The sequence below is a fragment of the Microtus pennsylvanicus genome, chromosome 1 (assembly GCF_037038515.1).
Source record: "Microtus pennsylvanicus isolate mMicPen1 chromosome 1, mMicPen1.hap1, whole genome shotgun sequence".
NCBI classification, from domain to species: Eukaryota; Metazoa; Chordata; class Mammalia; order Rodentia; family Cricetidae; genus Microtus; species Microtus pennsylvanicus.
Genome location: NC_134579.1, coordinates 25957046 through 25981758, shown reverse-complemented (window position 1 = coordinate 25981758; position 24713 = coordinate 25957046).

Here is a 24713-nt window from a genome sequence, read left to right as displayed (position 1 = left end):
GATAAAAGGTAGACTATTGAATCTACTTTAATTCAAAAAACAACTATTAGTCTCAAAAATATTTTACATTGGTATGGATATTGGTTTATTGATACAAATTTAAAGTTAATTTTGTTATACTGTATGATACCAGATGAAGATGGGCATTATAAAATAACCCCACACTAGCTCAGAATTGAGTATAATAAAGGGTCCTTTATTCAGGGATAGACTCATAGATCACTGTCCCCTGAACAAATAGGAAACAGGAACCAAATCCAACAGCAGAGAGAGAGTCCACACATGCTTTAGGGCTGTATTTATAGTATAAGAGACCATGCCCAAGTAGGCTGGTATCTTAAAGGCTATTGGCAGAAGGAGTTCCCAGGGCACACTGTATGTATGTTTCCACTCATGTTTGGGGTATTGTACTTACACAGCTCATTTATAAGTATAATGTATTATTAAAAATACAGGTTCAGTAGTTAGTCATCTATAATAAACTTGTAGTCATGTTAGGTATGTTTTCAATGTTAAACAGATGTAGATAGATAGATAGATAGATAGATAGATAGATAGATAGATAGATAGATAGATAGATAGATAGATAGATAGTCTTCAAACACTCCAAGCCTACAGAATATTGCATTAAATATGCTTAATGACTGAAAGCTTTTTATGACAATGAGACAATACCAATCTACTTCAAAAGAGGATTATGGGAATCAAAGAACCTCTGTATGGTGTTGCTTTTTTATGTCAAAAGCTAGCCATGTGGGTAGAAACTGTCCTTGCCTCAATTGCTGATAGTATACTGTCCAAACTGGACCAGTAGGATGCAAAAGAAAGTAATTGCCAAAGTTTGCCAAGACAAGGTAGGACAGTCCTTCATAATTCCCTCCTTCTCAGAAGTGTCTGCCAGATAATACTAGGCCTGTAGGCCAAAGTTGGATGCCCCAGCATTAACAGAAGAACTTTGGGTGACTGTGCAGGCAGTTTGATGTCCCTATTGTTAGGTAACATTACAGCCTTCTGGGGTATTTATTTCATCAAGTCAAAGAATAAATAATTAGACTTAAAGTTTTTCTTAGTTATGACAAAAGGTAAGTTAGATATAGAACCTTAGACTCACAAAAATAAGATAAATAATAGAATATTTTCTCTAATTTTGCCAAATATAAATAGAATGGATATTGTAGATGTAATTCTTACTTGATAATTATTTTTGTTACTTATAATCTTACTATGTTAAAGTTAAAACATACCTTTTTAATTAAACAAAAAGGGAGAAATGCTATGGAATAATCCTTCTGCACACTGTAAAGACGAGTGACTCTCCTTGTTATAAAAAGCTGATTGACTGATGGCTGTGCAGGATTTTGGGGGACAGAGAGAATGCTGAGGAGAAGAAGAGTTGAGTCAGAGGAGACGCCATGAGACACAGAGCAAGCAGGATGGGAAGTATTACATAAGGTAAAGAAGCCTTGGGGCTGCACATAGCTTTATAGAAATAGGTTAATTTAAGGTAGAAGAGCTAACCAAAAACAAGCTTAAGTTATCCATCGAGCATTTATAACTAAGAATAAGTCTCTGTGTGGTTATTTGGGGAGTAGCTGGTGGCACAGAGCTAATTTGCTTTCTAGACAGGAAACTCCACTTACAGTCTACAGTGGAAAAAGAAATCAGGAGTTCCCCAACCTATTTCAGCTGGATGTTATGAGTACCCAATTTTATGATCTATTAATTTGTCCATCTACCGCTTCTATTTATTCTTTTACTTTGGCTTCTGAATACTGAATAAATTCACTTATTCAAAACCAAAAATATGGCTATTATTGATGATTCTCCAGACCACCGGGAACAATAACTGTGCAGTCTTTCTCTGGCAGGTTTGCATATTCTTCTCTCATCTAGACCAAGACTTCAACATTTTCTCATCCAATAGTGATGGCCTGTATTCTGATTGATCACATGGAACTTCCCTACAGAGGTATTCCGAGATGCTGAGACTGTGGGGACTGTGACGAGCAACTCAAATGTCAGTGAGCAAGAATATCTACAGGACATTGAGATGCTGACTTCTGGTCCTGCCTCCCTGACACTCTAATTCCATAGGACCCAGTGAAGGATCAGCATTTGTAATATTGATTCAAGTGGGCTTCAGGTAACCATTGAGAAACCTGAACAGAGAATGAAAGATGCTTCAGAAATAAAAATCACACCAATGGGAAGGACCGTGCACTGTGCTGGGAGTTGGACTTCATCCCTAGACCGACGAGAAATCTTTAAGTTGTGAATTAGTTAAGTTAATTCTAAAGTTGAGAGGACTAGAAAGGGAACAAGTGTAGGTTGGATAAAAGAAAGGATGATAATTTTTAGGATGCATTGCTTTGAACCAAAACCACATTTTTTGTTTTGTTTAAAAAAAAAGAAGAAACAAAGAAATCATCTTTTAAAGCCTGGCTATTAGTACAGAGATTCACAAGTGGCTATATGGTCTGAGTCCACCTTCTGGAATCCCTGGATTAGCATAGTGTGTTAGCTGCTAAGCCAATAAATTTGGGCATTTTCCTCAGCTGCAGGTTCACCGTGATCCAGTTTTCCTCCCCCCCCCACCCCGCTGAACATGTTTACAAATTAAAGTACACAATGTTCTGTGCTCTTATGAGAAAGAGTCTGTTTCATCACTTTGGGTCAACTTTTAAAGATACCAGTCTCGGGATCTTTTGTATTACACATTTGCTAAATATTAATTTAAAAATTGCTCAAAATTATCTTTGACTCTAATGAGGTTTGGTGCTTCTTCCCAGTTTTTAGTGGAAAAAAAAATTAACATTATGGGGAGGCAGCTAGGGAGATAGCTCAGTGATTAAAGTGTTTGCATTGCAAGTGTGAAGACTTGAGTTCAAATCCAGTACACACCTGTAATCCCAACACTAAAAAGATAGAGACAGTGGATCCCTAGAGCTCTATAACCAGCCAACCTAGCCACATCATTAAGATTCAGGTTCAGTGAGAGACCCTGTCTCAAAACCAAAAAAAGGAATAATTATCACGGAAGACAGCAGGGTTGACCACAAGTCTCCATATGAGTATGCACACATATATATGTGCACAGGCACATGAACATACACACATATGTCCCCCTACATACATACATATGTTCCCCTACACACACACACATACACAGACGTGCATGCACATGCACACACACACACACACAGATAAAAGGAAAGTTTGATTGTTTTCAACTAATGTTGACCATCAGTTGAGAAAATCACCCTGGTGCACAACATAAAGATTCTATGCTGCTGGTTCAGTTACTTAACAGTTGGTGCTTCTTCGCTCCATAGCTGTGGCTTCCTGTCCCTAAGAAGGTCTACCTCTGAAGCAGAGACATCCTAGCCTGTTGACCACTTCTGCTCTTCAGTTAGCAAAGTGATGACTAACTTGTCCGTGTGAGCGACTTTTGTCCATACGCCATCCTTCTGACATATCATCACACATATGTATTATCACACTTATTCCAAGAATAATACTCTCTTTGCAAGCATTTCTCATCTTCATTCTCTTTTGGGGACATTATACTAGCTTTGTCACAAAAACAAAATTGTGACATTAACAATGAAAAGCACTTAAATAACTCCAAGGCACAAGCCAAGAAGAAGTTTTTCAAAGAAATCTAAACATACCCACCAACATTTTCTCTTCCAGGGACAGATTGCCTTGCACGGCACTCAAAAGTGAAAAATCTAAATCCTACTGGGAAGCAGCACGTGGTGACCGTAAAAGGGAGAACATGACACAATATTTGGATGAAACATAATCCCATACCACATGACAATTGGGCTCCTCCTTTTCCCCTTTCCTAGCATCAGGGAAGACTGCACAGTGCCGTTCAGTACTCACCCCGCTCAGCTCTGTGTCTGACTTCCTAGGACAGCTCTATGTATCCTCTAACTCTGACCCACACATCACTCACGTAATCATGAAGTTGAATTCAGTCTGGCCTCTGCAGTAATACACTTCCCCAACAATAGTTTTCCAAACACCTAGATAGCAGACAAAGGAAGGGGGATGCTGGAGCCAGAGAACTCCCTGTGACAAGGACCAAATCCGTGAACAAGATGATGCAGAGACAGATTTATTGACCACCAAAGTGGATCAAACACAGGAAACATCTGCACTTCTAAACTCCGGCAGAAGGCTGTCACAGGCTAAAGATGGCCACAAAATGTGTCCTCCTCCCTGTTGTCTCAAATTTGGTGCTGTTCTGAGGAAAGCAAGGCTGGATCTAATCTTTCAAAGGCTTGGCAGCCATTTCCTCTTCTAAAATGCTCTCCCTTAAAATGTCCTGCTGAAAACCAAGCCACTTTGCTGTTAGAAGGTCATCATGAAACATATACCGCTTCTCCCTTCTAGCTCCAGAAAAGTCATGAGCATCAAATCCCAGCCATGTGAGTGAGCCTCTGCTGTGGAGTGCTGTCCTCCGGGCATAACAAACCATCACCAACTTTATCAGAGCAGAAGTGAATACCCCCAAAGAGACCTTCAAGATGGGGCCTAATGATGTTCCCTCATAGAAGAAGGGGAAGGGGCTCTGAGGTTTCCAGGACTCCCTTCCTGCCAGCTGCATGTAATTCTGCCCTAGGTGCATGTTGTCTTTGGAGATGCTAAACTAAAGCATAGAACATTCACTGGAGGCTTGAACTCCATCCGTGCCACTATGGAAAAGTAGTCATGCATGCCAGGTTGATATCTTTCAGTTGTACAGCTGTTCTAGGGTTTCCCACCCTCTGGTAAATAACCCCTCACTCATGATTCTAGAAGTCATCTCCAAAATTATTGATTCACCTAGACAGGCAGAAAGAATCATTACTCTGATGGATCATCAGTACCCTATCTGGAATGAAAGTAGAAATATATATCCTTGACAAACTGGGGTCCAGGCCAAATAGGACTTGAGCTTTGGAATGGGATGGCCACAGGCAGATGAGAAGTCCTGAAATCCCAGAGAGGGAAAGAGTCGTAATCATAGACCCCCATCACAGCAGCCTGTGTCCTGAGCTGGACTGCTATGGGTAAGAGATACTTTGAGCAAACCAAAGATTACCTCTGAGATTTAAAATCTATAAATAAGATCCGTGATATAAGAGGAGAGATGTCTAGGCTACAGAGACATGGAGAATTTAATTAATTGGAAATAGCTACTTTGCAGCACTAGCTATTCCAGATTGCTCCTTCAGCTTCTCCATCTTGCCCTGTGTTCTCAAAGACACGCCCCTTAGGATGCAGGGTTTCCCTGATCAGCTGTCTATCAATAATAGCAGGAGACATTAGCATTAATTGCTTCCCGGCCTCACCATGGTTGGGTTGTGTCCATATTCCTTTCTTGAAAACTTCAATTCCTCGCAGGCAACTCTCAACTATAGTTAAAGTCAAAAACAACATCACTTTAGGGGTGGTGATACCTCCATCCCGTTTTTTATCATCTTCCACGTAGAATGCTTTACCCTCTACAGTATTTTCTGTCCTCATCCCCGGAAGTAGTCTCATCTGGTTCTTGCCAGTTTCCTCACTGACCAGCAGGTCAGGAGTTGGGTGAAAGTACTGTTACTATATTAACACATCTAAACAAGAAACGGAGCCGTAGGGTAGAGAAGTTAATCCATGAAGCCAAGAAAAGAAAGTCTAAGGTACAGCAGCGATCCTGTACGCAGCCTAGGGGTGCAGATGTGTGGCCATCGACATAGCATTTGATTACGAGCACTCCTACCTGGGATGGCAGGAATGCAGACTGCTGTGGTTTGCAAAATCTAGACCCTGGCCATCAAAATCATTGCACCCACAGTCCTCTTTGATTCTTTCTAATGACACCTGGCCTTGCAGGTAGCATACATTTGCCTACGGAGATAGATAGAACAGTGATAAATAATGCTATTCGGCATACATGTCAGTAACAGTCTCGTTGTGAATTACCCAACTTTCCAGCATTCTCTCTGAGTCCGCAGCTTTGTGAGCATGCCTTTGAAAGCTGAGTCATCACTGATATTTGCAGGCCAACGGTCAGAATCAGCAAGTTCAGAGTCATGGTGAGTTTGATAAGGCAAACCCAGAGTCACGGTGACTCTGATAAGGCAAACCCAGAGTCATATGACCTGGTCAAGGTAGTCCCTACTGCACAGAAACATCTTTTGCATTCATCGCTGGTGTTTTCATGACTCACCTCATTCTCTGCTCACGTTACCTTTCTCTGGCTTCCTCTATGTTAGACGCTATTGGGTACCTGCTCAGTATCAGCTTCTCCTTCCTCCTCTCTAATGTAATTCTGAGGATGTGTGCCATTGACCCACTAAATACCTTCCCGGACTCCTCCATCACACACCTAGTTCTGTTCAGCAGGAACGCTGTGGGATGTTCAGGAAACCTCTTGCTTTCCTGAAGCATAAGACCAAATCAGTTGACATACAATTTTGACCCTCCACAGAATGACCAGCAAGGGAGTCACTTCAGTCAGTCGGAAGTGTAAAAGTCACAGTCTCGGGCCAGCGTACCAGGACATGTTAGCTGCAGTTCTGGTCCTCAGCTGCTGCCTTGACCAGATAACCCATCATGCTTTCTTATTCAAGGAAAGAAATCCTCAGTCTCTCAAGCTTCTACGTGCGGGTTTCCATTGCAACCAGCTAGAGAGTGAGGTCCTGTAATCGCAGAACTTAATCTCAAGTCCCCCATAATTTTCTGATACATTCCAGGATAAGTAGGGGTAAGTAGACTATTAAAAAGATGGATCAGATTGAGTTTTCAGCACAGCAAGATTTATTTGTTGAATTCTACCCCCACCTTATGATGATAAGAGAATGTGGAATCTTCAAAGACTGGAAGGTGACAAGGATGGAGCCCCTGTGGCTAGGGTTAGTGCCCTTGTAAAAGGTTCTTGAGGAATTCCCTCACTCTTTCCACCATATTGGGGCAGAGAAAGAAGACAGTCAGCTGGAGGGCAGAAGAGAGCTCTCGTCAGAACCCTGATCTTAGAACTCCCTCCTCTGCGACAGTGAGAAATAAATGTTTAGCCACTGCAGAGTCTGGCGTTGTGTAATGGATGTAAATGCTTGAGGAATGCAGACCGTGTGTATGATCAGGAAGCTGGCAGGTGAACAGCAGACAGTAATGATGACACCAAGAAAGGAGCAGGGAAGTGGATCTGACTGTGAAGTTATGCAGACTGTCATTATTGACTTCCAGATTGCTGCTTCCTCTTGGGTCTAAGTAGATCACCAAGAGGAATGCAAAGATGTCAGTAAAAATACCCTAAGTTTCAGGAAACGGCTCTTTTGAGACATGGGACAGCTGCCAGAGAGAGAAAAGGGGAAGTTACCATTCTTCAAAACAAGCTCACGAATTTAAGGTCTGTGTAAACACTGGGAGAGCTTGAGAAATTACACGCAATTATCCTGGCACTTCAAACTCTTACCCCATTTTGATGCATTATAGAACAGAGTAACTAATGAAAACCATCACAACCGGCAGATTACGTCAACTGCAAAGTGGGCAAAACTTTAAAAATAGGACACACGTTAAATCCTTATGGTGGAAATGAGTTCTCAGGAAGAGGAGACATTGAAACTCATTAAGTTAAGGGAAATATCTTTATATACTAAAAACCTGACATTTTTATATAAGTCAAGGAACATCCAAAAATTTACATTAATCTTAATAATTCTGAAATCATCAAGTTGAATTAATTAGAACACCAGGAAATGGTTCATTGGCTAAATAGAAATACTTAGAGACGTATTGGAATCTAAATAGAAGAAAGACGGCAGAAAAAAGTCGTAATTGGAGCCGGGCGGTGGTGTCTCTTTCACACCAGCGTCTTTACAGCCCCTCTCCAGAGGCTTTATTCCGTGGATACGCCACCTTCTAACACTGCTTTCAAAGGACACAGCAGGTGCTGCGTCATCTTGGAGCTCATTGGCCAGGAGCCCTTTCTTGCACCAGAGATCTTCTCCAAGGACCTCGTAAATTAGTGCAGATAAGCGAACTCCACCCATGTAAATGTTATCTGTGGTAACGTGATATTATGATCATCGGCTCTTTGGGGTACCACCACTCAGTTCCCAAATGAATCACACACGGAGTCTTTATTTGTAAACGTCCGGCCTTAGCTTGGCTTGTTTCCTGCCTGTTTTCTTAATTTATATTATCCTGTCTACCCTTTGGTCTCGTGTTTTTCCCATTTTCTTACTTCTTTAAATCTTACCCCCATGGATTGCTGTGTAACTGGGTGGCTGGCCCCTGATGTCCTCCTCTTTCTCGGGCTACTACTCCAGACCAAACCCCTCCTCCCAGCTTTTTCCGTCTATATATTCTCTCTGCCTCATCTGTCCTTTCTCCCACCTCGCCATTGGCCATTCAGATCTTCATTAGACCATCAGATGAGACAGGTAATGTATCACAGCTTCACAGAGTTTAAAAATGCAACATAAACAAAAATATGCACCGTAAAATAATATTCCCAACAGTTGTCCTTTACATTGATTGACGCGCATGGCTGAAAGCTTCACTGTGTGTGCCCTGTGACGTGGCCGTCACTTCCAAAGCTGCACCAATTCCTTATCAAAGAGGATATTCTAGGAATTTTACTGAGATGTTCTATAATGACAAACCCCTGACCTGTGGAGTACAACCTGGAGGTCACCTCAAGCAATCTAGGGATGGTACAGAAGTGGAGATGGGAAGGCGTGAAGTTGGACTTTCTACTACTGACTCACCAAGTTCAGAGAGCAAGAAAGTGTCCAGCAGCATCGAGTACTTAGTGGTCCCATTCAGGGTGGCTGGATGTCCCTGGTGAGAAGGCAGAGAGAGAACACAAGTCAACGCAAGCTGCTTTTAGAGGGACTTTGTCCCCACAGAGAGCCAGCCAGCTCAGAATAATCATGACAAGAGTGGACTTGAGAGCCAGGAGGTTTGAGTACCAGCTCCACCACTTACCACTTGGGCATTTCTCTGTCCAGCAAAGCAGTCATGGTGATCCTGGCTATCATTAGAGCAGAGTGACCGCAGACACTGGCTGAGACAATACAGAGAGCACTTAGGACAACACGAAATGGTAGCTTTAATAACGGGAACCAAGAATGTTTTAGACAAATTAAAAACAAAGGGATTATCAGAGAGCAGGCCAGTGAGACCCACATTTTCTGACTCCGAGGTAGAATAAGAGAACATAAAGAAAATGCCAGCACAGAGTTGAGTGGTGTTGACGTCATGTCACTAATAGAAAACCTCCTGAGAGATCTTCCTGTATCTCACATTTTAGTCATAAACAAGTTGGATGATCGCTTTCAAGATAGAGAATAAAAACGCACAACTTCAGCACCTGCTGTATTTTGGAGGCTGATCTATAGAAGCCGCTCGCCCCTCCCCTCTCCTGCACGTGCCAAACTAGAAAGGCCTGAGACTTTAGCACCTCTTCGAAGGCGCTTAGCTGATAGAGGCCAGAACATAAACATCAAGTTCCCTTATCTTCTACTCTGCAGTACAGCATAGTTTCCAAGTTCCCATTGTGATCCAATGGGCCTGCCTTCTGCAGAACCCTTGCCCGAGACTGCCCTTTGATCTGGGCATTAGCTGTTGGCAAGAAGCAACTTAAAGGAGAAAAGTTTGAGACATAGTTGAGACTTATTTTTATGCAGCAAGACTTATTGTCGACCAAGGCAGACCAAGGCCTCTTGACCTTGAATTTCCAAGCCTCTACAACTTAGAGTCAAATCAATTTCATTTCTTTAGAAATTTACCCAGTCTGTGTTATTCTACTAGAGAATTATACGTAGACTAAGATACAGGTCTCAATACAACCCGAATTTGTCAGAATCTTGACTTCCCAGCCTCCAGAAATTCTGGTGGTTATACGCCACTTATGGGACTTTTAAAAAGCAGCCTGGCAGTTTAAGACACTAAAATGTCCCATTTTATTACAAATTACTGGTGATGAAGGTACATTCTTGGGCCAGAAGAGCTGAGTTCAAATCTTACCTTGTCATTTATTAATACTAATGCATATGAGGCTGCCTCTCACCTGTGGACATTTCTATTTCAATAACTTTCATTTCTTCTTACTGCAGTCAACAATTGCCTTATATTTTGGGCTACCTAAATAAACAATTGCTGAATACTTGGTCCAGATATATGTGATCTCAATGCATTACTTTACAGTAATGAAAACCATGTGTATGTCTAGCCCTGTTTCATGATGAGAAATCTGAGGATCAGAGACATGAAAGAATTTGTTCAAAATCACACATAATAAATATTCACATGTCTGGAATTGAATGTAAAATGACAAAAAAAATCACAAAAGGCAAAAGCTCTATTATTTGTAACAAGAGCATGAAGGATATTTTGCATGGTCATCAACAATTGAGAATGCAAAGATTATGTGACTCCAATTTCATTGAGCATCCTCCTAATTGGTATACATTCACAGTCCCAAGGACAGGAAAGTGAAAAGGGACATTGAACAAAGCCAAAAGGAACTTCTGGAGTTCAGGGTACTTTCTAAGGAGAACAGAGCTAGGACTGGGAAAACTTTTTGCACTTGTGATCAGTAGTCACCGGGGTAAACTGTTATAGAATATTATTTTAAGATGTGTTGCATTTGTTGATGCTGTGGGTCTTTTGTTGTAAGGATGCAAAGATGTGTTGCATTCTTTTATGTTGTATTTGTTTAGCTCTGTGAAGCTGTGATTCTTTGCCTGTCTAAAATACTGATTGGTCTAATAAAGAGCTGAATGGAAGGAGAAAGGATAGGTAGGGCTGGAAGGCAGAGAGAATAAAGAGAAGAAAAGGAGAAGGAGAGGAGGGCATCAGGGGCCAGTCACCCAGCTACAAAGCAAGCCACGGAGTGGAAAGAAGGATATTTTGGATGGTCATCAACAATTGAGAGTGCAAATATTATGTGAATCCAACTTCATTGAAAATCCTCCTAATTGGTATACATTCACAATTCCAAGGACAGGAAAGTGAAGGAAAGAAAGTTATACAGACAGAGACAAATAAAAGCCCAGAGGCAAAAGATAGACAGGATAATTTAAGAAAAACTTCCCAGAGACAAGCCAAGTTAAAGTTGGGCATTCATAAGATTTCCTGTATGATTTATTTGGGAGCTGAAAGAGTAAAACAACCAACTACATTTTGGCATTCCAACATGGGACTAGAGTAAACAGAAAATACAACTACAGAACTGAACCAGAACACAGGCAAATATCAAGATGAGATTAAACATTCAAGGATCTGGTCAGAGGGAATGTCTGTATGAAATGAGGTAGAGAAAAAGCTGGAGATGGCCGGCAATGACTTAAGGCTTTGGCAAGTCTTATGCCGGAGACAAGGACTGTACAGTCTAATGAAAGTTCAGCAACACCATCAGAAAAATCCATGAGCCTAAGTCAGTACCAATAGCCTGTCAGTGGCTTCATGAACAGGGTTTCCTGAGATTTCCTGCACTCCATTACCCAGCAGGAGCAGCCTGACTGGGCTGTGGCCTCAAGCAAAGTTACTTGTGTATTTTCAAGGTTAGTAGTTGGTAGTGCTGATCTACAGCTATGCTCTTCCATTCACTGGGTTTGGGGCAGGATGCATTCTCATGGCTCCTTTGTCTCATTCCCAAAATGTCCCTGTTGGAACATCCCCTTGGTTCTCAATGCTTTGCAGAAAGAAAAAAAAATAAGTCACTTAGTCACCTTTTCTCTTTTGAGACAAGGTCTCATACATCACAGGCAGCCTCAAATTCACTGTGTAGCATGTTTGATCTTGAACGCCGGATCCTCCCGCCCCTGCCTCGCATCAGCTGCTGGGATAATAGGTGTGTGCCACCAGGACCAATAAGAATCAAACCCAGGGCTGGAGAGATGGCTCAGTGGTTAAGAGTATTGCCTGCTCTTCCAAACGTCCTGAGTTCAATTCCCAGCAACCACATGGTGGCTCACAACCATCTGTAATGAGGTCTGGCTTGCAGGCATACACGCAGACAGAATAGTGTATATATAATAAATAAATTTAAAAAAAAGAATCAAACCCAGCGGGGAGGTGGTGGTGCACGCCTTTAATCCCAGCACTTGGGAGGCAGAGGCAGGCGGATCTCTGTGAGTTCGAGGCCAGCTTAGTCTACAAGAGCTAGTTCCAGGACAGGCTCCAAAACAACACAGAGAAACCCTGTCTTGAAAACCAAATAAATAAGTAAATAAATAAATCAATCAAACCCAGAGCTTCCTACACATGGTGCAGTGACTCTAATACCTGAGCTACCACCCCCAACCCATCGGTTAGCTTTTATTGAGGACTTACCTCTACCAATAGCTATGCTGAACATTTGATCTATTTTTTTCTCTTACAGTCTTCACATCCCAGAGAGGAAGATACTACCATTACCAGCCAACAGAAAAAAAATTCAAGGTTTAGAGAAGTTGAAAGATGTCCTAGTAATATAAACCTAGAAAGGTGTGATGTCAAGGTTCAACTTAGGTATCTGACTCCCAAAGCAGATCTTAATATTGAACCCCTGATAATATTAATTTCACATTAAATAATGTTATTATGAAAATCAAATGAAACCACCCAGGTAAAAGCCTACATTGCATTGCTCGGGTAGTAAGAGCTCAAGAAATATTATATTTGCTTAGTTATTGAGCCAAGATTTGGACCCAGTTCTAACTAATGCCGATGTCTGTGTCTTGGCCACGGATCTTGAATATCCATCATGCAAGATCACCATTCTTATTATCAGATAGTATTGGGCGTAGCTGGAAAGGGTATTTACAAAGCAAAGAGGAGCTGGAATTATGTATCTTCTCTAAAGAAATAGTATCACTCACACAGATAGAATTCAATGATAGGGAAGTCTAGAGACACCAGGTATGTTTCCTCTCATTCCCCAGGGAAGAAAGTCACACAGGTGTGGCCTGTTTCCTGCCTATTCATAACTAGAATTATGTAAGATTTTTGAAAGTGCCAGTGAGAAAAGGATGACATGAATCACACTCTATCCAATTTTAAAAGAAAAGGGAATGTTGTAGAAGCTTCTAGATCTTTACTTGTGGCCAAGATAGCACAACAGGAATAAGATTTCCTGTTCTACCAGAAACAAACAGGCAAACACTTTTTTAAAAAGGAATACCAAATGATAGTGCACTTGCATGCTGGAGTCTAGGGACATGGGACAGTGATCCCTGAAAAAACAGACCCACAAGGGATAAGTATTGTGAGAATCTCCTGACTATTACACAGAGAAAATTCCCAGGCAGAACCAGGTGGTTGAGCTTAGAGCTCAACGTTAGTTCTAGGAGAAAAACAAGAAAGCTAGAATTCACATAGCATAAAATAAGGGAAGGAGTTATTGGGAGGGAGGGGAAAGAGAGAGCTGGCTATGGGAGAGAGGCAGAGAGGAGAGAATCTATTTCCTCCAGAAATCTGCAAAGGTACTCAGCCCAGCTCTTTAGTCCTAGTTGGTGCATGCATTTGGAGAAAATACCAGCAGTGGGAAAATAATTGTACAAGTTTAACAAAGAGGCAGAGGGAACAAATCCTCCAAGTCACACAAAGCTGGAAATAGTTGCAGCATCTCCATGCCACAGTGGAAACCCTACTCACTGTAAAGCAGGCATAAGAACGTCGATTTAGATTTAGGGCACAGTCGGCTCTTAGAAATTGCTCTGGTACTACTCAGAGAAGCTCAAAGGCTTGAAAGCATTAAACTACTTTCTTCACTATCTCAAATAAAATCCAAGAATATTTATGGAGGGGCAAACCTGTCCATGATGAACTGCATAAAAAATGTTAAAGGAAATTAACAGCACACTAGGCACTAAGAAAGAAGGATTTTTAATTTGGCGATACAGCAACAGAAATCATCTATGGTGGTTTGAAAGGAAATGGACCCCAAAGGGAGCGGCTCTATTAGGAGGTGTGGCTTTGTTGGAATAGGTGTGGCCTTAGTGGAGAAAGTGTATCACTGTGGAAAGCCAGCTTTGCAGTCTCTCGTATGCTGAAGCCACACCCAGTGTCTAAAACTGCTTCCTGCTGCCTGTGCAGGAGGTAAGGACTCTCAGTTCCTGCTCCATACCTGCCATGTCCTGCTCCATGTCTGCCAGCATACCACCATGTCACACGGTGATGAAAACTGACTGAACCTCTGAACTGTAAGCCACCCATCGTCACGTACTACTGTTATCAAATAGTATGTACCATACATAATTGTAAACTCTATATTTTTACGTAGTAGGCTTTGTACACTGTTAACAGCACCAACCAGTGAGTGATGCATTGTGCAACAACACTAGAATGTCTATGTCATCATTAGGTAGTAGGAATTTTTCATCTCTATAATCACATTTGGGCTATCAATGACCAAAAGATTAAATGTAGCGCACACCATATTTGTTTGGTTTTACTTGTGTTGAAATGGGAGTATTACAAATAATCCCTTGGCACTTATTTCTTTGCCCTTACTACATTTGTAAGATTCATCCATTAGTGGGTCTTACAGTCCTTGATTAAGAGTAATTAATATTCCATTGTGTAGTTACTCAGTAGGTCTTTACTTCACTCTCCTATGGGTGGGCATTTGATTTCTGTGCAGGTTTTAGCTGTCATGCAATAAACGCTCTTAAACATGTATAAAGGTTGTTTTATTTTTATATTCCTAAAAGTATAATTTATAGGTCACCTGGAATGCTGGTCAGTTTTAACTGTCAACTTGGCACAATCTAGAACCACAGGGGAAGAGAGGCTTAATGAGGACTTACCTTGATTATGTTGGCCTGTAGGCCTGCCTGTGGAGATTGCTAGTTAATAAAGGAAACAGCCCACTGTGGGTGGTAACACCCCCTAGGCAGGGACTGCCTAAGAGTAGAGCGAGCAGCAAGGATGCATGTACTACTATCTCTTCGTTCTTGCCTGTGGATGTGATATGACTAGCCACTTGAGTTCCTGCATTGGCTTTCAAAGAAACACTTTTTCTCCCATGTTGCTTTCGTCATGGTACTTGTCAGAGCAATGGATACAAAACAAGAACACCTGATATAGGCGCATCCATCATTCAAAGATAACACTAATCTGCTTTCCTAAGTGACTGCACCTGCTTACAGCCCACTCGTAATATGAAAGAATTGATTAAATTTTAAGACTTTCTCTTCCTTTCTTTTTAATTAAAAATTACCCTAGCCTTACTGTCCTGAAGAGTATACAAGAAATAAAATTCTTCCCTGGAAAACAAAATCTAAATTAACAGAGAAGTCATATCTGAGAAAAAATGGTCAGGAATTCCATGATATATATAAATTGTGGTGGCTCCCAAGAAGGCGATAACATCCCTCATAATAAATGTAAGTTTTCACTTTAATTGTTTAAACAGGGAAAGGCTCCGGCAAACCGGGAGGAGTTGATGACTGTGCTGGCACGTTTTATGTCAACTTGACACAAGCTAGACTCACTTGGAGGGCTGGAGAAGTGGCTCAGATCTGATAAGTCACTCATGAAAAGATGGCTGAGCAATTACTGTATAATGTTGCGGCTTGTTGCAGCTCAGACGTTAAGAGCGCTTGCTACTCTCCCAGAGGGTCAGAATTCATTTCCCAGATCCTATGTCAGGAGGCTCACACAGCCTGCAAGTCCAGTTATAGGGCATTCTCCTGGTCTCCACAGGCCAGAAGACATGTGACATACACACACATACCCATAAAATATACACATAATTTAGACTCATTTGGGAAGAGAAATTCTCAGCCGAGAAAATGCCTCCATAAAATTTGCCTGTAGGCAAGTCTGAAGGTGCGTGTTCTTGATGAAGGATGGATGCAGGCTGGCCCAGCTAGCTGGGGGGTGGTGTAATCCCTGGGCTGGTGGTCCTGGGAGGTACAAGAAAGCAGACTAAGCAAGCCAGTAAGCCATATTCTTCCATCCCTCCACTTCAGTTCCTCCCATTATTTCCCCGGATAAGTAAACCAGAAGATTAAATAAATCCTCTCCTCCCCGAGTTGCTCTAGGTCATGTATTTCATCACAGCAATAGAAACTCTAAGGAAGACCTTTGTCTGATGCTTGTACAGCCAGTTATCAGCCGACTTAGTACCTGCGTTAATTACAGCTATGTGAGATGCTCAACTTGTGTAGACAAAGGTTTGTTTGGCCTCACAGCTTTAGAAGCCCTGGTGGTCCTAGAGTGCAAATTTACAGAGGAACGAAACACCACCCTCAGGGCCAAAAATCTAGACAAAGAGAGGAAAAGCAGAATGCTATGATCCCCTTCTGGGTCATAGCCCTACTTCCAGAAACTTCTGTAGTCTCCTACCGCTGTCTTCCTGGAAGCTAAGCCTTTGAGGATCCTTTTGTCCTTCCTTTTGTCTGGGCTCTCCATAAAAGACCTCCGAGGAGAAAGAGAAGTCTGGGAAGGGCAAACCAGAGGAACGTTGGGTAGTTTCTAATTTTCTGAATGTTTTTCAGCAAAAGAAATGCCACAAACTCTACTGAAGTCATACCTCAGTACTTTAAGTAGTAGGTTCTTCGAGCTCTAAAGTAAGCAAGATGAATTTGAATGCTAATTGTAGAGGAAACGCTCCTCAGGGGAAAAAAACTGTTCAATGCACTTAGGTAAAATGGAGTGTTTTTTTTTGAAGTGATGTTGACAATAAGGAATCTGCTCTTCAAAACTCAGTCATTTAAGTATTTACATGGCTCTTACAATGGGCACAGTACTGGAGAGAAAATTTATATCACCGTCATACATTTATATACTATATTTTGTAGTAAATTGAAGTTCTTTATATACAATACTTTATTCCCTTTGTTGGAGTCAAAGCCTTAAATTCCATATTTTGAAAGGGTTAAAGAAATTTTACTTACAGCACCTCTTTTATGATATTTTCAGTCAGAGCTATGAATCACTTCATGTTGAATCAGCAACCTAACCCATGATTATATCATTAGCGCTATGACCAAACACTGTTTTTAAGTGCTGAAGTCTCTGCAAATACACCATCAGTCCGTCTTCTGTTACCAATGGCACAACACCACAGGTTATGTAAGCTATACATAAAAAAAGGTTATTTGGAATTAGGATTCTGGCCAAAGGTCAAGGGCCCACACATCCTGGTGGCCTGCTTGCTGACAAAGTTCAGGGGTGATTTGGGGCATCACACGGCGAGAGACAGGGAACTCAAGAGGCACAAGCCACGCTGGCTTTTAGAGCAGGCCCACTTCCAAGCTAACCCATCGGTCTGTGCATGGAGCGCCAATCACATGATAAGGACTCCGTCGCCCCACTCTCGACTCTCATGATAGGAACTGGATTTCAACATGAGTTTCAGAGGCTTCTCTTAGGGCACGCTGCAGATAAAGGAAGCATAGACTTAGATTGCAATAATATATTCCAAGATGTAAAGTCCAGTTTCCATCCGTGCACATATGTTTAATGTGCCTAATGCAAAGACTTGGGGAAGAGAAGGAGTGGATCTTGGCTGCTGGCAACAGGAAGTGGCTCTCTGCTTCTCTGTTTTTAATGTGAGCATGAGTCTTCCAGGAAGTTTGTGAAAATGCAAGGTCTGACTGTGGAGTCTGGCTACAGGGGTTCCTGAGAGTTCCTGTTTTGCCAACGAATAATGTATATGCCGTGGGGCTGCGGAGGACGCCTGTGAAGGATGAGGCTCACCTATACGAAGTAGGGTATGCTTCCCCCCACCCCCGTGACTCCTGCGCCTTTACCTTGTGTATTCCTGTAGCAGATAATGCCTGCCTATCTGAGTTGTCTTATCTCTTTACCTTGTGGTGGTGTGTTGTCTGTCTCCTTACTGTTTCTGGGAGGGCACAGAGTTTGTCTGTTTTTTTGCCTCTGGATTGCCAGTGTTTGTAACTTGTTGAGCCATTGCTAGGAAAGATTCGTTGGTTTAGTACTATACACGCATGAAGTTATAGTGTGTGTGCTTTTGGGGTTGTTAGGTATATCCCACATTAATTATGGGTCACATAGGTTACCAGAAGCATTGCATTTACACAGCAGACAGGGTATCAATGGCTAGACATATGGTATCATGTATGCACTCACCAGCTTACAAGGACTCTGAAGCCCCCGTCCCTGTGTCCCAGTACATCCTACGGGGTGATAATGACTGTGCTCACAGTACTGGGTGAGAGCTGAATTACTGTCCGTGACAGACAGTCATGTGCAGAAAGGTACATAGTAAACACAGTATGACTGGAAATCCCAAACTTAGGATGTTTTTAGCATGGATAGTGTATTATTTATGAAGTCTAGAAGCTTCCTAAGGTATGAGCCATATCCGGTGTTTTGTGTGGAACAGATCAAGCCTACGGGCAGATGGATGATTTCCAAGCTTCTCACAGACACTGAGGATCTGTGTAAACCTACCCAGACTCTCTAATGGGAAGTTGGGTAAAACCAACAGTCATGGCTCTGGCATAGAGAACTCTCCTACCGTGCAAAGTAGCTCTGCCTCTCTTTGATCTCATGTTGACATTTCCAGTAAGTTTCCCCAATAACAATTAATTTAAGAGCCATGGGACATGTTCATCTCCAGATCCCATTCACCAATATCATTCTATCAATGTCTCAGAGGTGAGCAGTAAATATACCAGCATTGTTTATGGTCCCCAGAAGCCACCAGGGAGATCTCGGCATGTATTAATACCATCTGTTAATCATGCCTCGTAGAGTCATGTATACTATCAACTCTCTCTTATGGAGGCGAAGGAGTGAGAGCACAGAAGCCTGCAGCCGTTTGTGTCCTTAAGAACAGTAGTACTGAATCAAGGAGTCATCAGCTGAGGAAAAAGGTCGCAGGCAGACCTGTATCGGGGGTCCGGCAGGTGAGGGGCCCGGTTTCAGACCTGTGGAATGGAGGCTTTTCAGCAATGACTCACACCCTGTAGGTGTCGTTTCTTCTTTAGATCCATGATGCCCCATCCTGATCCCTGTTAGAATCACCAGAAAGCGGGTAGACAATAACAAGGCCCGAACAACCAACACACAGCCTCTGAAAGCAGGGGTCAGCCATCCTGTGCTGTTGTTTGGGCCCTTTAGACACCTCCAGTGGCCACTTGGCCTTGAATCCCACTTGAGAATTTTAAATTGTTTCAAGTCAAAGTATCTAAAATTTACAATCATGAGTCTTTAATATATTTTACACAAAATTTTTAGTTAACTCTTAAATAGATGAATATGGGCTTATTTCTGTTTGCATGTGATACATTAAAAGTCAAAGACTATTTAATAAACAAATCTAAGGAAAATTTTTGATAAATAATAATGTTTTATTTTTATAATACATATTTTTCTTTCGTTGGAGAAGTTATATAAGGTGTAGATGGATAAAATATAAAAAATGTGTCAGCCTAAGTATTAAATTGTTTCCAAAGAATTTTTCAAAGGAATGTTGATATTTATTTGAAAACACTCAATCACTGTCGTGGAACACCACATGATACAATATTTAAAGAGGCTGGGGCAAGGGGAAGTTTTTTATATGAAAATGAAGAGAGTTGCATCGGGTATTTGCAGGTGTCCTTACAGAAGTTCCTTTAGTCTATGGCTATGCTGGCCTCTCGACGAAAGTGGCGGTCCTGGCAGTCTTTTGTGATGTCACCATCAGGCAAATGTGCCTAAGAATCTTTCCTTCAAACCTGCTGGTTTTACATACCGTTTTCAGTGGGTCGACAGGAGTGACTATGTTTACATTCTGACCTCCTTGACGGCTCTGCCACACATGCGTTATGTAGGTAAACATATTCAATGTTAATCTCAGAACATTCACTAAATTCATCACATCCACATCCTGCTAGCCCGAAGAAGAGAAAAACAATTTCTAAGGCCATCACCTGGGGGTGAGCTCTGATGGCCTCAGGAGCAATATAGAAATGGACAATGGGTTACGATGTCTAGACCCATGTGACTTCAGCACTGGCCCTGACACCCACCTCTAACCTTTGTGGCAAGCACCTGGACATTGCTGAATCTGTTTCTTCCTGTAGAAGTGAGGACGGTGTCAACTGTTTCCCACGGCCTTTAGAGGAGCCAGTGTGACAATTCCAAATGCCCCAGCAAAGCGTCCAGCGTTAGCCATGACTTTACCCTTCATCTTGACCCATCTACTGGGCTGCGTGCCAGTACTCGGCCGCAACTTTCATTGTCACACAGAACTGTGTGACATCTTGTTGTCATCATTGTTTTACATCTTTGCTCTAAGGATGGGGATCTGTTTTACCGCCCGGTATGAAATTATAACACGTGTATCACACAGCTTAGAAGCAAGTTCCATACCTAAATCAGCATCGACCACATAAACCCCTGTGGACTATGAATCCATCTGGCATAAGTTACAATGTGTATAGAATGAAATCTTACTAGGTGGGCTTGGTATTATAAATATAGCATGAGGAGAGTTAGAAGAGTGTTTTAAACTATTGGCTTGCAGTAGGACCCAGATGGAGGCCTTCTGACTCAGGGACACTGCCTCTGGGCAAGGGCGGTATTGGGCTTGTTCATGCCTGTGTCTGGTATTGCACAGAACACTGCTTTCCCAGTACCTGTTTTCTATAGGCTGAGGTGGCAAAGCCAAAGAAAACACTGCAGCGCCTAGATGCCACTTGGGTCTTGTTATTTTTTTCAAAGTAACAAATTATAAACTTTGAAGATTAGGCACACACACATCCGATCGCATTGATCTTCACCTTGGTGAAGTGTGTCAGTTACTGACCTCTGAAAACTCACTGGTTGTCGAATCTTGGTTTACCCCCGGTTTAAGTAACTCTCATTCATGCTGAAGCTCTTTGTTTGGAGACTGGGCTTCTCAGAGCCTATGTGACTTCCTGGAATCTTTGAGCCCAGAGACCCTGGAAGTGCTCTCATGATTTATTTTAATGGTGCTACTTACTTATAGCTACACCCTATAATTTATGGTGGAAAGCATTCTGAATCTCTCTCTCACTAGTACCGTGGATTCGAATCTCTCAGCCTCCACATGTGTGTGAGGTAAATCTCTATTCCTTATGAATGACCCAGCCTGCTATATATTCTAGAACAGCCACCTCCTGAGTGATGGAGGCAGCAAGCAGCCAACGACTATCTTAGGACCTAAAGGTTTAATGTATAGAAATACCAGTGTGCAGATACTACCTCCATGGTGAAATATGCATTAGATATTATTCTATGCAGTATATTATACATATACATGTATATTAATATTATAATTACTTCGGAGAAATTTAGGGGGAAGATATACACAAACTGCAAATTTGTTTTAATTATTCAAAACACCCAAGAGGAGAAGTAAAAAAAACAACCTAGGAACATGCATTTAAGAATGAAAATACAAAAGCTAAACCACAGACGTCCTAAGAACTCATTAAACTGTAGTGACTGATTTGAAAAAAAAAAATGCCATGTAGGAAATCCCAAGGGATAAGATTTTCCTGCGAAAGATAACGGGGAGGAAATCCTAAGAAAAACAAACAAGAAAGGATTGCACAATTTGCTAGAATTAAGTAAAGAGAAGTTCCTGGAACAAGGTCTGTAGCAGGCAGAATCACGTAGGCATGGCCTCCGGTCACTGGAGTCCCGGATGAGCACGTGCCGGGAAGCTGCACCTGCTTTCCTCCTATGGCGCGAGCAAGTTTCCACCTTCCTCGGCACACGCCAGAGGACCAGAGCGCTTGCTCAGCAGAGTTCCCGAGTCTAGGGCTGCTCCCTGTGTTTCCAGGCCCCTCCCTTCCTCAACTGAGGACAATTTTGTGAAGTTGTTTCTCAAGCGCCTCTACCACCGGGTCCCAGAATGTGTTTTAAATACTAACGAAAGCCTGATAGCGTAGGGTTTCACATTTGTGAGGATCGTGCCCAGCATCTTTTGATGGGTAGATGACCAAACTCTCCCAAATGAGGACTGCCTCTTCCTGTCTTCCCTACTTGGCCCTCACTCGGTCTGACTGAAATGTCTCAAGGGTAAGTTAGAAAACCATGACGGCAGAGGGGAAAGACTAACATGGGACATGTCCTGTGAACAGGGCTCTTTCTGTCTTATTATTCTTGTTTGAATTACCATATCCGTGACGGAGAGGGGGTAATTTCTATGTTACAGTGAGGGCCATTGTTGAGAGAGTCCCTGAAGTGCTGAGCTCTTTAGTATCAAAGCCACCCTTCAATGTTCAGTCGGCTCCAAAGTCTGCGCTCTTCCTATCACAGCACAATCTGAAGCCTTTAAGTACAAAGTCCTTGAAAACAAGAATGACATTTTCTTTCTCACACTTTCTAAGGGCATTGTGAGAATTCAAGAGCCTTTTAAAAGAAAATGATGTCCAAAAAAAAAAAATTACAAAGATGGAAACATTTTATGAAGGTCATTTCCTATGGAAAATCCCCAACACTTTGACTCACTTATTCGCATTCAAAGGAAAATTCATTAAAAGTTACATATTCACTTTCTTGCTGGGCGGTGGTGGCACACGCCTTTAATCCCAGCACTCGGAAAGCAGAGGCAGGAGAATCTTTGTGAGTTCAAGGCCAGCCTGGTCTACAAGAGCTAGTTCCAGAACAGGCTCCAAAGCTATAGAGAAACCCTGTCTCAACCCCCTTCCCCCCAAAAAAACTCCACATTCTTAAACAAAGAAGCAACTGGTATAATGACAGAACAAAAGCTTTCCTAATTACATTGAGATCCTGAGATCCCAGGCTTTCTACTTGGACCAGCTATTCATTGCCTTGGCCAATCAACTGTCCTGAAAGCTGTAGCCGTTAGAACTTGTTTTCTGTGTTTGTTCTGAGGCATAAACAACGTTAACATAAGAGTATGCAGTACCTGGCACAACCTTCGTAAATTAAGCCATAAACTGAATCGCTGCTTAAATGGAGGATGATTCTCATGTCAGGCTTAAAAACTGTTCTTCTTTCTCAGTGGCATTCAAATTTATGGATTCCTAGCTTCCTAGTACACACTAGCCTTCTCCAGTAGTGATATTTCATTTTAATAAATAAAGCTTGCCTGAAGATCAGAAAGTAAAACAGCCACCCTGGTCAGTGTTACAGACCAGGCAGTGGTGACACACACCTTTAATCCCACTAGTCACACCAGTTGCTATAGAAACCAAGCAGTAGTGTTGCATACCTTTAATCCCAGCACTAGAGAGGATTTATAAAACGGGAGGAGACAGCTCTCAGACTCAGTCTCATTCTGAGATTCCTAGAGGCAGGATCACCACTTATGACTGAGGTAGAGGTAAGAGCCAGTGGCGGGTTGTTTAGTTTTCCTGACCTTCAGGTTGAACCCCAATTTCTGTCTCTGGGTTTTTATTAATCATGCTACATTCTCCACTACAAAACAAACAAACAAAAAAAGGTGTATTGCATTGGCGGCTCTTTATTTTGAGAGCCAAGCTTCAAGATTCTGAGTGAACACCTGAACTCTGGAGAGCGCCAGGCCTTTCATAGAGATGGATAGCATGTTCTTTACTTTATCTACATATGCACATTTAAAGTCGTTTCCATATATTTTGGTGAGAGGGCATTTTGAAAAAGGTCTCGCTAGGTAGGCCCCTAGGTTATCCTTGGTAGCCTAGGTTATCCTTGAATTCATTTTCCTCCTGCCTCCGCTTCTCAGTGCCGAGGTTGGAGGTGTGTGCCACCATGCCTGGCTGCCTTTTCCATCCTAACTAAACGTTTATGACACACTGCGGCTGTAACTTTTGCAGTTTGAGGTGACACAGCAAAGCTACCCTATGGTCTATATGTGGCAGGTGGCATTAGGAGGGGGTGGAATCTCTAGGAACTGATGCCTGCTGGGGGTGGGGTCTTTAGGTCACTGAAGGTTTGTCCTAGAGGAGAACTTGGGCTGTGGTAGGTTCCTTTCTCTGTTTCTTGGCTAGTGATGCAAACATTTTATTCCACCACAAACTCTTCCCAAAGTGTGGTATCTACGGAAGAGACCCAAAGAGACTGTAACACACAGAGTGTGATTGAGAAAAAAAATATGTTTTTGGGTTTTTTTTTTTTTTTGAACCTGATATGGTAGTACCCACCTATAATTTCAACACTTGGGAAGCAGAAGGATCACTCACAGATCCAAGGCTTGTCTGAGCAAGCTGGGGGATTGCAGGCCGATTAGAGATAGATTGTGGGATTCTATCTCAGTAGGTACAATTACATTAAAAATTTTCTTTTTATAAGTTAATTGTATCAGGTAATTCATTGTAGTGACATGGAGGAGATGAATGCAAATTATTCACAATTTCATGAACAAAAGGTTCATACTTAGGAGCTTTAGGAAGCGGCGCTGGGTGTTTTTCTTTCCTTATTAACTTGAATATTTTCCCTGTTTCATTTCATGGGATGTTGACATCTCTGGGCTAGGTCAGTGAGTAGATGACAGTGGTAACAGCATATTGATGAGGTCTCTGCCCTGCCCTCAGAGGAGGCATGGGTTGTTGTTGGCCTGAAGGTGTGACATGAAACCCAAAAGATCCCTTCAGCCAACTCTAGTCTCATGTGCAGAGACCAGGATCCATCCTCCCTTCCTTATGGTCAAGACCACAAAGAAATACAGGACACAGGAAACCCCAGAGCATGAGGAGAATGTTCTAATCCCTCCCTTCAAGTCACAGAGGGAAGGTGGTTTGCCACAGTCAGAAAGGAAGCCTGAAATAAACTGTACCTCAGGACCAATCGTCTGGCTAAACACTGCTGTG